Source organism: Globicephala melas, chromosome 20 (assembly GCF_963455315.2).
Source record: "Globicephala melas chromosome 20, mGloMel1.2, whole genome shotgun sequence".
In the NCBI taxonomy this organism is placed as follows: domain Eukaryota; kingdom Metazoa; phylum Chordata; class Mammalia; order Artiodactyla; family Delphinidae; genus Globicephala; species Globicephala melas.
This window is the reverse complement of record NC_083333.1, coordinates 34204191-34220206: the sequence shown is the minus strand read 5'-3', so window position 1 is coordinate 34220206 and position 16016 is coordinate 34204191. Positions and strand designations below refer to the sequence as shown.

Sequence of the window (16016 nt, the reverse complement as noted above, 5' to 3'; positions counted from 1 at the left end):
GGATGCATGAGTCTGGCACAGCAACTTGAGATAATGTTTGCTGGATATAAATCTGGCTTCGTAGGAAATACACCCTATCTATGCTCTACCCAAGAATTAGGAAACTTCTAGAATCTGTGCCAATGAAACAGAGCTGATTGAACAATTCGGAGAGAGCTTCTACTTCTCCGCCACATGTACCACAAGTACCCCTCCATCCCCTGCACCTGCTGCCAGCCTTTTCCAACCTCCTATTGCCATCTTTCTTGCTTCCACATTTTTCCTCTCCTTTTCTCCTTCTCCCTCTAAGCAAGCTTTTAGTTGTGGTTGCAAGCCACCATCTCCGCTTAAATTCACTGAATTCTCAACCCAGTGTTAATCTGGGCAAAGAAGGTGTGGTCCTCTGTCCCTTACAGATCAGCTGGCATAAAAAGAGCTAGTTACTTTGCAATGCCAAGCTAGACCCAAGTAACATGAAGTTCTCACAGGCTGAGAGATCTCTGAACACAACCCAAGGCATCAGTACTGTATGTTTTCTCTGGTCGAGGGCATTCATTTTCATCATGATTATATTAAGCAGAAAACCTAAAATGACTGTCATCCTTGGTCGCTAATGCCTTTCTTTTTCGTTTCCTCCCCCTCTAACAAGACTGTTTCACGGAACAGGTAGAAATCTGCCTACCTATCCAAAAAATGAAAAACATGATGCTCTTCTGATAGGAAATTTTTTCATGAAACACTGAAATCCCATTTCCCTGCACTGTAATTTCTAGGTCATTACTTACTAAGCAAAGTTAGAATATTCCATTTAAATGTAAAATTGTCTTCTCCTAGGACTGGCAGAGCAGCGCTGCCATAAACAAACAAATTGAGCAAGTTAGAAATTTAGTCTCTAATAAAAATAGGTATGGGGGGCTTCCCTGGTGGCGCAGTGGTTGAGAGTCCGCCTGCCGATGCAGGGGACACAGGTTCGTGCCCCGGTCCGGGAAGATCCCACGTGCCGCGGAGCAGCTAGGCCCATGAGCCATGGCCGCTAAGCCTGCACGTCCGGAGCCTGTGCTCCGCAATGGGAGAGGCCACAACAGTGAGAGGCCCGCATACCACAAAAAAAAAAAAAAAAAAAAAGGTATTGGGGGGGTGCTTTATAATAATCTGCAAGGCTATAAGCAGATCTTAGTCTACTACACAATCATCTCCTGATAATGAGGTTATGTGCTTAGGAGCCTTAAGACCTGAATCATCTGTCAGTGAGATTTATGACATGCACTTCCCAAGGGAAGGATACCCCTAATACATTGTCGTATTCCATTGACTAAGCAGTCAGGGCCCCCATGTCTGCGGGAAACTAGAGAGACCTTTTCCACGGTGCCAAGTACAAAAGTATGCTCTCAGGGGGACAACTGATGAGAAATTATTTTAAAAGTGTGCAAAGATATATGACCCACCTCAAAAGACACGCAGAATTTTATAGAAAATAGAAGAGATTCAACCCAGGCCTTTCAGTACTCTAGATTTGTGGAGCAACGGGCCTTTTAGAAGATCAGGAAGGCTGGCAACCAAGAGACTATACGCAGATCCTGTTAACTCTGCCTCTGCTTTCGTTGCCGACACCACTTTGAGCTTAGGAACCAGGAGGGGTCCTGGATGTTGGGACTATTTATAAATCCTTACTTCTCAAATATGGCAGGACCCTATCAAGGTACATCAGCATCCCTGTACCCTGAGAACCTCAACAAGAGGCTGGGGGCCAAAGAATCTAGGCAGAAATACACTGCATCTGTCCCAGCTCCCCATGACCGTCTCGTTTTCGCTAGGTTTATGCATCTGTAGCTGAAAATATAGGATCTTAACCTAATTTGACAGTGGGTGAAATTATGCAAAACTCCACTGTAAATAAAATAGCAACACATATGAATAATGAAAAGGGGTGCACATCTACATACAAAGAAGGACAAAGCGTCATTTGGAAAATTAAGTGAGTTTTTCAGAGTTCGTACCTGTGTTCATAAAGAGTCCAGTCGTTGCCATGCTATTTTCCATATTAAACACACATGACACTGAAGTTGGTGTACCTTCAATTTTGCAATCGTTTTTCAACATACAAATGAGGGCAAAGAATGGCAGCACATTTTTACACATAAATATAAAAAACACTCAGGTTTGTTTTTCAGGCAAGCATGATTTTTAAAAGTCAATGTTTTCCTTCCGAAAGACGTGACTATTGCATATTTATCCTATCTAAGTCGGGACTTCATCATTTTCAACCAAAGTTCCTTGCATAACATCCAGAAGAAGGAAGAGGACAACATGATCTTCAGAAAATGTTATAATTCTTCAGAGAGAAAAAAGTCAGAATGAGTTTCTGGGTTCAAAAAGATGTAACATTTTAGATTTCATTTATTAAGGGCATTGTGAAGCCATTATATAACCATGTCCATGTAACTCTAATAGCCAACAATCTCGTTAGCTCTGTTTTCAAGAGAGCCAAGGCAATAAAAAGAAGAGATATTAAAAGTTAACTACATAATACATTGGGGGAATGCAATTAACTTCATTTGGCCAAGCATGGGATACAAGGGAGAGGCAGAAGATGAGGCTGGGGGAAGTCTGCCCTGGAGGACTTTAAATGTCACACAAGGGACTTCCCTAGTGGCACAGTGGTAAGAATCCACCTGCCAATGCAGGGGACACGGGTTCGAGCCCTAGTCCGGGCAGATCCCACATGCCGCGGAGCAACTAAGCCCATGTGCCACAACTACTGAGCCTGCACTCTAGAGACCGCAAGCCACAACTACTGAGCCCATGTGCCACAACTACTGAAGCCCGCGCACCTACAGCCCATGCTCCACAACAAGAGAAGCCACCGCAATGAGAAGCCTGCACACCGCAACTAGAGAAAGCCCGTGCGCAGCAACGAAGACCCAACGCAGTCAAAAATAAATAAATAAATAAATTTATTATTTTTTTTAAATGTCACACTGAAAGGCTTAGACTCACTGTAAAAGAGGGTGCGCTGACCCTAGGGATTCGGAGAAGAATGCGACATGGGTCTTGTTATTAAGAAACTTACAATCTATGGGCTTCCCTGGTGGCGCAGTGGTTGAGAGTCCGACTACCGATGCAGGGGACATGGTTACGCGCCCCAGTCCGGGAATATCCCACATACCTCGGAGCGGCTGGGCCCGTGAGCCATGGCCGCTGGGCCTGCGCGTCCGGAGCCTGTGCTCCGCAACGGGAGAGGCCACAAGAGTGAGAGGCCCGTGTACCGCAAAAATAAATAAATAAATAAATAAATAAATTTAAGCACTTTATAAAGTGTTTTTCTCTGTCAATACTAAAAATATTCAGTAATTCTATAGTCGAACTAATGGGTCCAACTTGGGTGCTTTATTTTAAAAAGGTTTAAGTTTGATTCCCATATTTGGTTTATTATAGTCATGGGGAGTGTTTGCTAAAAAAACAAATTCTTGGGTTTCCCTGGTGGCGCAGTGGTTGAGAGTCCGCCTGCCGATGCAGGGGACACGGGTTCGTGCCCCGGTCCGGGAAGATCCCACATGCCGCGGAGCGGCTGGGCCCGTGAGCCATGGCCACTGAGCCTGCGCGTCCGGAGCCTGTGCTCCGCAACGGGAGAGGCCACAACAGTGAGAGGCCCGCGTATCGCAAAAAACAAACAAACAAACAAAAAATAAATTCTTTATCCTCTCCTCAGAAGTACTGAATCAGGTCACGCCACCAAGTCATTCTTATATGCAGGTAGTTTAGAAAACACTGAATTCTCTTTCTGAATGATCTAGCCTCCAGCTTTGGCTTCACATTGGACAAAAGGAACAATAAATTTCATTCCCCCACTGTCATCTCTTTCTGTACCTACACTTTCAATTTCTCCTCCATCATTCTCGACTTCTCAAATACTCTGAAATTACATCCAGGAACCAACTAACTGCAGAGGAAAACTATAATGGAGAAACAATAGATAGGAACCAAAAAGAAATATGTAAACGGGAAACAATACAATAAAAGGGAAAAGAAATTTAAGTGAAAAGATAAATATTTGAGGAAATGGAATACCAGTACTTATTATCTTCCAATTTCTTCTCTTTCCCCAGGTCACGAGAGATCAGGAGCATAATTACAGGGATGCAAATGAGTGAGGAGTCATCAAGACTTTAGTATCTAGTTGAGTTGGAGGACTTGGTTAATTCCAGGCATCCTGGGGCTAACGTCAAGGTGAGGGGTGGGGGAGACCATAAACATTCAGTCTATATACCACTAGTCATAACATCAATTTGTTCCTGAGACTGAGTTGCCATTTCTCTTGGATTTGAGTTTCAGTTTCTTGAATACAGCAACTGATGAGCTACTCAAGTGCCCCTAGGGCTGGGGCATCTTGCCCATCTCTTCTTCCCCCAACCCTCACTCCTGCTTTGTAACTGACATCCTGTCCCTGAGTCCCACTCTGAGCTGGAGCACTTCCCCACATGCTTTTCTGATGCTGCTAGGCAGGCTTCCTTCACCCCCCAGCCACCTGCCTTCTAGAGGTCTTTCTTCACCTTCTCATGGCCATCCCTGTTGACACCCACCTACCTGGACCACACTGGTGGTCCAGCATAGAGCTGTTGTGTTTTCCAGATGTAACTCCCTGTAATCACAAGCAGAGAGCATTTCCATCTCCTTCAATGTTCTGAGTACCATCTACCCAACTTTGTGTCAGCCAACCCTTCCACATGATGCTATAGGATGTGATAGGGTATGTTTCTCATCATCATGGACACAATTTTGTCTTAGCATAACTATAATATGCGGTTCCAAGAAAGTGAAGCAGCTCTCCTCACCCCTTGATACCCTGATTCTGCCAACTGCTACGCTATACTAGTCCCAGACCCTATGTAAGAGAGTAATAATAGGCTGGTGTGATGTTGCTTTAATGAACACACACCCTTATTCACTATTAGCAAAAGCTTCACCACCTCAACGAGCCAAAGATCTGTTTAAGCCTCACACTGATATTTACAAATTTAAAGAGATACTAACTGGATACTGGGTTCTCCGACTACTGGCCTTTTGCTTGCTTACAATAATTCTTGCTGGACTTCCCTGGTGGTGCAGTGGTTAAGAATCTGCCTGCCAATGCAGGGGACACGGGTTCAAGCCCTGGTCCAGGAAGATCCCACTTGTCGCAAAGCAACTAAGCCTTTGTGCCACAACTACTGAGCCTGTGCTCTAGAGCCCGCGAGCCACAATTACTGAGCCCGTGCGCCTAGAGCCCGTGCTCCACAACAAGAGAAGCCACCGCAATGAGAAGCCCGCGCACCTCAAGGAAGCGTAGCCCCCACTAGACAAACTAGAGAGAAGCCCGCGCGCAGCAACGAAGACCCAACTCAGCCATAAATAAATAAATAAAAACTTTTAAAATAATAATAATTCTTGCTAATAAAATAGTAGAAGCCTAAGAGGCAAATTTCACTTGCAAATACTACTTCTTTCCTTTCGGTAGTAACTATTCAAGGAGACACTAACAAAGAGAACGTTTAAAAGCTGAGTTTTCCTGGATATAAACTCTTATACATTGCTGATAGGAGCATAAATATTACAATCACTTTGGGAAACATGTGCATAACTCTACACCCCTAGTCATATTCCCTAGAAAGACACTCTCACATGTGGGTAATAAAAAACATGTTTAAGTATGTTCCCAGCAACAGTGTGTAGAAAAGCAAAACTCTGGGAACAACCCACTATGGGTCAAAGAATGAATTAAATACATTACGGCAGATTCATATAAAGCATACTCTACAGCCATAAAAGTGAATGAATTATATGCATCAATCTCAAGATCAAAATGTTCAGTAAAAAAGATCAAGCTCGGGCTTCCCTGGTGGCGCAGTGGTTGAGAGTCCGCCTGCCGATGCAGGGGACAGGGGTTCGTGCCCCGATCTGGGAAGATCCCACATGCCGCGGAGCAGCTGGGCCCGTGAGCCATGGCCGCTGAGCCTGCGCGTCCGGAGCCTGTGCTCCACAACGGGAGAAGCCGTAACAGTGAGAGGCCCGCGTACTGCAAAAAAAATAAATAAATAAAAAGATCAAGCTCTGCAATACAATGGGGAAACACAGTCTTTTCAGAAATGATGTGGAATCTATGGCCATACCGCCCTTAATGTACCTGATCTCGTCTGATCTCGGAAGCTAAGCAGGGTCAGCCTGGTTAGTACTTGGATGGGAGACCAAATGTGAATACAAGGTGCTGTAGGCTTTAAAAAAAAAAAAAAGTGGTGCTGGGAATTCCCTGGCGGTCAAGTAGTTAGGACTTGGCACTTTCACTGCTGGGGCCTGGGTTCAGTCCCTGGTCGGGGAACTAAGATCTGCAAGCTGTGCAGCACAGCTAAAAAAAAAAAAAATGGTGCTAGGACAAAGTGGATATCCACATGCAAAAGAATAAATTTGGACCACTACCCGATACCATACTCAAAAATCTACTCAAAATGGACCAAAGACGTGAATGTAAGAGCTTAAGTGGTAAAACTCTTAGAAGAAAACATAAGTATAAATCTTTGTGGCACTGGATCATTGGCTTAGGGAACGATTTCTTAGATATTACACCAAAAGCAAAAGAAAAAGTACCTTGGACTTAATAAAAATTTAAAACTGTTGTGCTTCAAAGGACACTATCAAGAAAGTGAAACAAGAGCCCACAGAATGTGAGAAAATTTGTGCAAATCATGTTATCTGATAAGGGTCTAACATCCAGAATACAGAAAGAACTCTTAGAACCCAACAATAAAAAGACACATAACTTGAATAGAAATTTCTCCAAAGATAGAGAAATAGCTAATAAGCACATGAAAAGATGTCCAACATTATGATTGTCATTAAGGAAATGCAAATCAAAACCATGCTGAGATCCTACTGCACACCCACTAAGGATGACTAGAATCAAAAAGACAGAAAGTAACAAGTATTGGCTAGGATGCAGAGAATCTAGAACACTAATACACAGCTAGTAGGAATATAAAACAGTGCATCAACTGTGGAAAACATTCTGGCAGTTCCTCAATAAGTTAAACAGAATTTCCATACAACCCAGTAATTCCACCTTTAGGTATATATCCAACAGAAGTGAAAGTTGTTCAAACAAAAGCCCAGACACGAATATTCATAGCAGCATTATTCATAATAGCCCAACAGTGGAAACAATTGATAACAACTGATAACTGTATGAACACAATGTGATATATCCATACAATGAAATATTATTCGGCCATAAAAAAGAATGAAGTACTGGTTCATGCTACATGGATGAATCTTGAAAACACTATGCTAAGGGAAAGAAACTGACACAGAAAACCATATATTGTATGATTCCATCTATATGAAATATCTGGAATACGGAAACCCATAAATATAGAAAGTAGATCAATGGTTGCCAAGGGATAGGCAAAGTGGGGAGTGAGGGGTGACTGACAATGGGGACAGGATTTCTTTCCGAGTGATAGAAATGTTCTAGAATAAGAAAGCGGTGATGGTTGCACAATCTTGTGAATATACTAAAACCAGTGATCTGTATACTTATTTAAAAGAATGAACTTTATGTTATGTGAATTATATCTCAATACAAAAAGTTAATAGAAAAGAACCCAGCAAGCTGTTGAAGACTACCTCCTCTGGGATGCCACATGTATAGAGAGCCTGGGATCACTGGGGGCATGTACAGTGTTCAATGAACTTGTATCATTCTACTTATTAAGCTGGGCAATAGGTTCGTGGGTGTATTGCTTCATATCTATTCAATATTCAATAAAAAAACAAAACATTTACAAGAGCAATAAATATACTTTTTTTTCTGTTTTTCAAACCACAATCAACACAAAAATTGGATTTGAATTTAAATGACCATAAGTTGGTAGTCAATCTTAACTAAGCAACCTCAGTGTGCAAAATACCATTACAGAAAATTATGGGGAGTTAAAATAGAGGCAATGACAATCACAACCCTCCAAGGAACTTATAAACTAAAGCATGAGCAGCCACCAGCTCCAGAAAGCCATAAACCAGCTTCCTCATGGAATAATTTCAGCAAAGGTTTTGACAGTCCCAGCACCAGCTATTATTAAAGAATCCATTTCATACAATTTCATACATAACAATTTCATACAATTAAAATATCAATATATTTTACTTTGAGAGCTTCAAATTTTTATTCTGAAAAGTTGTTTCCTCTCTCTTTTATAAATCTGCTTTTAAGGACTTGGGATAAGGTGGAATTAGACCATAGGAAATTGTAAGGAACTTGTTTATGAGGCTTGTTCTTCACTTGAAGTTATATATATATATATATATTTTTTTTTATGGTACGTGGGCCTCTCACTGTTGTGGCCTCTCCCGTTGCGGAGCACAGGCTCCAGACGCGCAGGCTCAGCGGCCATGGCTCACGGGCCCAGCCGCTCCGCGGCATGTGGGATCTTCCCGGACGGGGGCACGAACCCGTATCCGCTGCATCGGCAGGCGGACTCTCAACCACTGCACCACCAGGGAAGCCCGAAGTAATATATTTTTAAAGCCCCGACTTAAATGGTATCTTTAGATTATCACACATTCTCATCTAGACTCTATTAGTTTCTGAATATTCATATAATGACATCTTGAAGTGCCTTTTTTGCAAGATACGGTCTAGATAAACAGACAAGCTTTCTAAAAACAATTAAGGTTACCCTCAAGATTTATAATCGCTGTAGGTCATCGAAAATTGTATCTATGTTTCCAGTTTTACCAAAGATCGGCAAAAGCAAATAGTTTTAACTTGAACACTCTTTTTCCACTAAGGAAATCAATATTTTTATTTTATATCACAGTTTCTGGGATATATACTCTAGAAATGTATCATTCCAGTAATTAATTCAGGAACATATATCCATTTTAGAATCAACTGTCTAAACTAATACAAGTAACTTGATGATGAATGAATGTCAACTTCTCTTTGGCTGTGGAAAGCAATGGTGTTGGAGAAAGCAAATGGAAATTTGTAGCCAAAGAGCCCTGGATTGGAATCCAAATCTGCCACTGATTCTCTGACATCTGTAAAATGAAGATATTAGGATCCACCTTGGAGGATGACTGCAAAGATGAAATGAGATAATTAACACAGTGATCCTGCCACACTAGAATGTTCCACAAACATTGGCCCTCTGTGTTTTCCCCTTTCTTGTGAAAAAGCAAAGCCTTCTTAAGTAAATGTCCACATAGAGAAATATATAATTTTAATTAAACATTTAGGCACTAAAAAAAAAAATCGGCTTCGCCATTTACTGAATTTTCTCCTCTGCATGGTAAATTATAATCTTGGTTAAACTGTTTCAAAAAAATTTCATGAGAACCTTATTTTTAAAATTAAAACTAATGAGGAAGTGGAGAATCATCCATTCTTAAGCTTATTAATATAACTGAAGGCTTCATCTCTCTACCCAAGTGCTTACTGGTTTCTGCAACCAAGGTGAGCAGCTATGACCTATATTTTAGGATTTGGATTGGACTGAAAAGTCGCTGTGTTGTTGGATGAAGACAGAAAGGCATGCTTATCACACCTAGCACTAAATTAAGAGGAGTAGCTAATACGGTAAATAACAAAAGCAAGAACCAAAACCGTTTTGTCAAACTTGAAATCAGCAGATGCCATTCATCACATTTACATTTCAAAGTCCTACGGTAATGGTTGTTATCACTCTAAGGCTGCTTGTTGTTGTAGGCCTCAGACACACCGGATGGAGACACTTAGCTTTGCCCGAAGAATCACGTGGATAAGACGAAGGTGAACTGATAACCGTGTCAGCCAGCAGTCTGATGCAGCTTCCAAAAATGACAATGCTAATACTAAAGCATCAACATAGCATAAGGTGCTGAAGTAACAGTTCCCATATTTTCAGTACTGGTCCTCCAATAATATCTTGAGCCCAACCTGGCCCACACCTCTTTTTGTACGGCCCACGAGCTAGCTATGCGTGGGTTGAAAAAAGGCAAAAGGATAATATTTCATGACATTTGAAAATTATATGAAATTCAAATTTCAGGGTCCATAAATAAAATTTTACCAGACACAGCCATGCCCATTCATTTACGTATTGTCTCCTCCTGATTTCATGTCGCAAGGTCAGAGTTGAGTTGTTGCAATCTTATAGCCTGCAATTCTAAAATATTTCTATCTGGCCTTTTTACAGAAAAATCTTACTGACCCTTGCTCTAGAGCACCGCATTCAATATTTTTGAAAGGGCAATAACAGAGGAGGTCCAACAGATTGGGGAGGGAGTCTGAAACCATTTCCTAAGGCGAATTGTTGAGAGAATTGTGGATATTAAGCCAGAAAAAGAGAAAACCAAAGGACAACATTATAGTTTTCTCTAAATATTTAAAGAGCCAGCATGTGGAAGTAGCTTGTGTTTGTGTCACCATAGACAGGAAAATGAAAGTTCTAGGGAGGCAGACATCAATTAAACATAAGAGAGCATCTTCTGGGAATCCCCTGGTGGTTCAGTGGTTAGGACTCCCCAGTTCCTCTGCTGGTGGCCTGGGTTTGATCCCTGGTCAGGGAACTAAGATCCCACAAGCCGCTCAGCCAAAAAAAAAAGCATCTTCTAACACATCAAAGTGGACAATCATAGATGTTATATCACAGAAGAGCAAGCACCCTGCCATGCTGGTATTTAAGCTAAAAGGCAAGATGATTGCCATGCGAGATTATTATAGAAGATTCTTACAGTGGGTAGGAAGCTGAACTGGTTTAACACTCAGGTTCTCTCTAAATTTTATCTCAAAAGAAAATGATCATAAATAACAGGTGACAGCTTAATGACAGGTCAATGGAAACAATTTCTATTACCACATTCACTAAGGATTATACCTTACAGGGAAATATATATACCTATATGTATGTGTATACATATATGTGTGTAGGTACATATATATGTAAATGGCATATTAAAAAGAGGTTTATTTAAATAAAGAGCACAGGAGCTACAAAAAGAAGCACAGGAAAAAAAGAAGGGTTATTTTTAGGAGGAGGGTTCCAACTACAGAAAATAAGGAAAGGACGTCCACTGCTAAATAAAATGAGCTGGAATCTTGCCTTGTGTTACTACAGGAAATCAGCTTGGTGCTGCTTGAAAAAGGGGAATAGTCTATATATATTTAAAATGGAAAGGGGAAGAATGCGTTAAGAAAAAAAAAAGAATGTGCTCAAATACAAAATACAGTAAAGGGCACAGTCGGGTGATTTACTTGCACTGGACTTCATAAAATAGTTTTACAAACAACTTCACAAAGCACAGCCACCTGTTAAGCTGTTATTTTGGCCTATCTATTTCCAATGGCAACCTTGACACCCAAGCAAGAGACATACCACCATAGCAACATAAACATCACGGTGTTGGAGAATAAAATTTTAGGAAGCAATTTATAGCTTCTGCAGGGCTGGAAATAAACTAATCCTTAAGCATGTGTTACTATGACATAACGTTCCCACAGGACAAACTCAGATCCTCTGGACACCTCAGGATTCCTTCCCACAGGCCATTTGGAAAGTACAGACTCCAAAAATGAATATTGTACTAGCTGGACTTCTAAAATAAAGGTATTTAAAGGTGTGAGACCGTGTGATTTCATGCACAGCTCAGGGAATGCATGATTACCAGGTATTCACACAGCATCCACACTTGGACAATTATCACTGTCCCTTACATTTGCTGAATGGGCTTGTATGTCATGTGATCAGCCCCTCATGGAGGCAAAAAGAATGGTACTGGAATACTACTCAGCCATAAAAAAGAATGAAATTTTGACATTTGCAGCAACATGGATGGACTTGGAGGGCATTATGCTAAGTGAAATAAGTCAGACAGAGAAAGACAAATACTGTATGATATCACTTATATGTGGAATCTAAAAATACAACAAACTAGTGAATATAACAAAAAAGAAGCAGACTCACAGATATAGAGAACAAACTAGTGGTTACCAGTGGGGAGAGGGAAGCGGGGAGGGGAAATATAGGGGTGGGGGAGTGGGAGGTACAAACCACTGGATATAAGATAGGCTCAAGGATGTATTGTACGACACGGGGAATATAGCCAGTATTTTGTAATAACTATAAATAACTGTAACCTTTAAACTTGTATGAGAAATAAAAAATTAAAAAAGAGGGGTATTGAAAGTTGAGGAAACTGAGGCACAAGAAAATCCAGTCTTCCTAAATCAATTCATGGCTATCAATCAGCAAGGCCTCACCATACTGCACCACCCTAAGCCAGAAACCCCAAGTTAGGGCAATATAGGTACTTTAGCTCCAGGAGATGAAATGCCAAGGAAAGGGTAGAGGAAAATGAAAGGAAAATCATGTTTGAAAGTGATGAGCCCTCTTTTCAGGCATGATACTCCCCGTGAGAGGTGGGGTGATTACCAGGACTTAAAAGATGAACTTTGTAAGGTACAGCTGATTTGCCATTCAAAAAGACCCAACCAATGGGAAAGAAAGCTGATCACCCAGCTTTAAGATGAGACACACCCAAAAGGTGTGTCGTGGGGTGGCATGTGGCAGGGCCGAGTGAGTCTGCATCTGGGTGAACAGGTTCTACCTCATCTGGGGATCTGAGAGACACCAAGGCAAATCCTGAGCCCAGTGGTCACAAACATAGGCCTGGGCTCCATCCCAGAACCACTGTCCATTAGCCCTGGCCACCATTTCTAACTGCTTCTTTTTCCTTTGCTCTTGAGTATTCTCAAAGATAGAGGCCTGCAAGGCCCGTGCGCAGTTCCTTCTCCAGATCCACAGAAGAGACTGTTCAAAGGCCAGGACAACACTAAATGCAGCCGTTCTGCAGATGAAAAACAGATGCATCTATGATGAAGCTTCCTATGACGCCAGGGATTTGGCTGCTTTTGATATGAGAACCATTCCTGAACCCCTTTAAAAAATAAGATGGTTGGGCTTCCCTGGTGGCGCAGTGGTTGAGAGCCCGCCTACCGATGCAGGAGACACGGGTTCGTGCCCCGGTCCGCGAAGATCCCACATGCCGCGGAGCGGCTTGGCCCGTGAGCCATGGCCGCTGAGCCTGCGCGTCCGGAGCCTATGTTCCGCAACGGGAGAGGCCACAACAGTGAGAGGCCCGCGTACGGCAAAAAAAAAAAAAAAAAGATGGTTTCTGACAGATATAACCAACATTAAAACAAACAAACAAACAAAAACCTCCTAAAAGAGCTAAGGCAGAAGGCTGAACACTATGTAAATAATGGCTAATTTTAAATATACTTGACCCTTTTGGAAGTGTGTTTCTTGAAAAGGCTTTAGGGGGTTATTCCATTTGGACAACTAATAGCCTAATTACTATTTTTTAAGAAAACAATAACCAAACTCCTTTTCAGCCAGTCTTGGCAAGAGATTTCTAAGAACACCCATCTCTGCAGCACTATATGTCATACTGCTGAAAAAAACATAATTACAGTCAGCTGCATCCAAGTTTCCATCAGACACAATCCCAAAGAGGTGAACTATTGAAGCCTGAATCTAAAGGTTTTTCATTTTGAGCACGATGCCTCTTTATGAGCAAGAAAAACACAACATCCAAAAAAGAAGCATTCGTCATAGCCTTCAATAGTCCAGGATTCGGGTCTCCAGTGTACACAGTACAGTCTGTACCCCAATGATTAAAGACAATTCTAGTTACCAAACTCTTTGCACTTGGGGGGGGGGATTAAATAACTCTATTTCGTATCTTTAAACCTGTCTCATTGAGCAAAAGAACCATCTATTTTCACAGCGTTTTTCAAGCATTGAGAAAACCACTTTTATCCACCATGTCACTTTAATGGAGGTTGAAATAGCCCAAAATGATGATAAATGTTAGGTGACATGAATGGCTTTATTTGTCTTTTCATCGGCTCCAGCATCTTCATCATCATTATTTCAGGTCAGGGTAAACTCAGCAAAATTTTCCTGATGAAGGCCCATGTCAAGAGGGTACAAACCACAGGGAACTCACACATCTCAGAAGACATGTCCAGGGATTCAAATACAAACTTTAGTGATAACCCCTGTCTTCAGAACTACCTGTCCATACAAGGAGGTGATTACAAGTCTTGTTTTCTTAAACATCTATCCAGTGTTGTTTTTCTATTTGGTTAAACTGCTAATTACTACTTTAACAAGAGTGTTGTTTTCTGTGACTTTGTTTTGCAGATGTCTACTATTTTGGGTGCATTAGAGATTAAACAGACATCTGTAAGGTGGCCCAGGCACACTGGAAAGTTCTCAGACTGAACACCAACATTTTTCTACAACCCACTACTTTCTTGGACAGTGCAGGACACAAACTGCTCCTTGAGAGCGGCAGGACTATAATCCTAAAAAATCTAATGAAATCCAGGTTGTTGGCTAGTGAGTTGAAAACTCTACCTACAGACATCACTAAGAGAATTGACAGCAATGAAAATGTTGCAAAGTTAACTTGTTAATAAGCCGTCATAATAATAAATTAGTTTTTTTCTCCTGAGTTAAATATTTATCAAATCCTAAAAAAAAAAAAAAAAAAGCTAACATTTTAACTGTACTTCTTTATTTAGAAAAAGAGTCCAATTGATGTCTGTTTCCACCTGGTACAGGAATAAAGCATTATCATTAATCAAATATTCTGTCTTCTACTTTAATTGAAGAACACTTGTCAGTGACAACGTTGTTGGAAATACTTCTAAAATGCACTGGTACTTCTTCCTGTCTTAGTAAGTATTCCAAGCAAAAATGCACTTTTTGTGTTAAATGACAATATAGTAGGACTCCTGAATTAAAACTGTCAGGCACTCCAGCTGTTGCTACAAAGGTATAGGTCACTAAATTGAGTCATTAATGCCATCCAAAATATGGATACAGGTCCATCTTGTCATTTTCCTCCTTTGAAAGAAGGCAGAATTCAGAAAATATTTCTAGTTACCTTCTGTTAATTCAAGTTTTATTAAGTTTGCTTCAGGAAATGATGTATGAGTTTAATGATAAAGTAATATAACCAATGCTTTAAAGGAAAGAAAAAAATGCTGACCAGATACCTAGAACAGTAAACTCATAGAATGTAGAATGGTGGTTGCCATGGGCTGCAGGGAGGTGGATAGGGAGTTATTGTTTATGGGTACAGAGTTTCAGTTTTACAAGATGAAAAGAGTTCTGAAGATGGATGGTGGTGATGGCTGGCCAAAAATGTGAATGCCCTTCATGCCACCGAATTCTACACTTAAAAAATAGTTAAGAACTTCCTTGGTGGCTCAGTAGTTAAGAACCCGCCTGCCAATTCAGGGGACACAGATTCGATCCCTGGTCTGGGAAGATCCCACATGCCGCGGGGCAACTAAGCCCGTGTGCCACAACTACTGAGCCCTCGTGCCACAACTACTGAAGACCGTGCACCTAGAGCCTGTGCTCCACAACAAGAGAAGCCACCGCAATGAGAAGCCCGTGCACCGCACAAAAAGTAGCAACTAGAGAAAGCCCACGTGCAGCAACGAAGACCCAACACAGCCAAAACTAACTAACTAAATAAATAAAATAAAATAAAAATTAAAAATAATAAGTTTAAGAAAAATAGTTACGGGGACTTCCCTGGCGGTCCAGACTCTACACTTCCCCTGCAGGGGGCGAGGGTTCGATCCCTGGTCAGGGAACTAAGATCCCGCGTGCCGCGCAGTGTGGGAAGAAAACCAAAAAGTTAAGATGGCAATTTTATGTAATATGTTTTACCATAATTTTTTAAAAATTATTTTAAAAGACTGACCTGAATTACACATCCAATTAAGTGTTCTCCCCTTCAAATAGTTCATTTTAGGGCATTACATGTTTATTTCCATAGTGTTGACACAGAGCAAAACATCTCTGAATCTCTGCCGTAAAATTTAAGACAGGTTTGTTTGGATTTTTTTCATTGTTTTGAACATTCCTGATAACGGTAAATGTCTTTGGAGGACAATTTTTAATTTTAAAAAAGCCTTTTATAGCTCCATTTTCAGAATAATAATC

At 41.1% G+C, this 16016-nt stretch overlaps 1 protein-coding gene and 1 pseudogene across 1 annotated transcript in view; one reads left to right on the top strand and one right to left on the bottom strand.

The window, feature by feature from the left end:
* The window catches only part of PITPNC1 (phosphatidylinositol transfer protein cytoplasmic 1), a 250966-nt gene that overhangs the window by 222435 nt on the left and 12515 nt on the right, over nt 1-16016 (bottom strand). The window lies entirely within an intron of this gene.
* Nucleotides 6112-6229, top strand: LOC115845475 (5S ribosomal RNA; annotated as a pseudogene).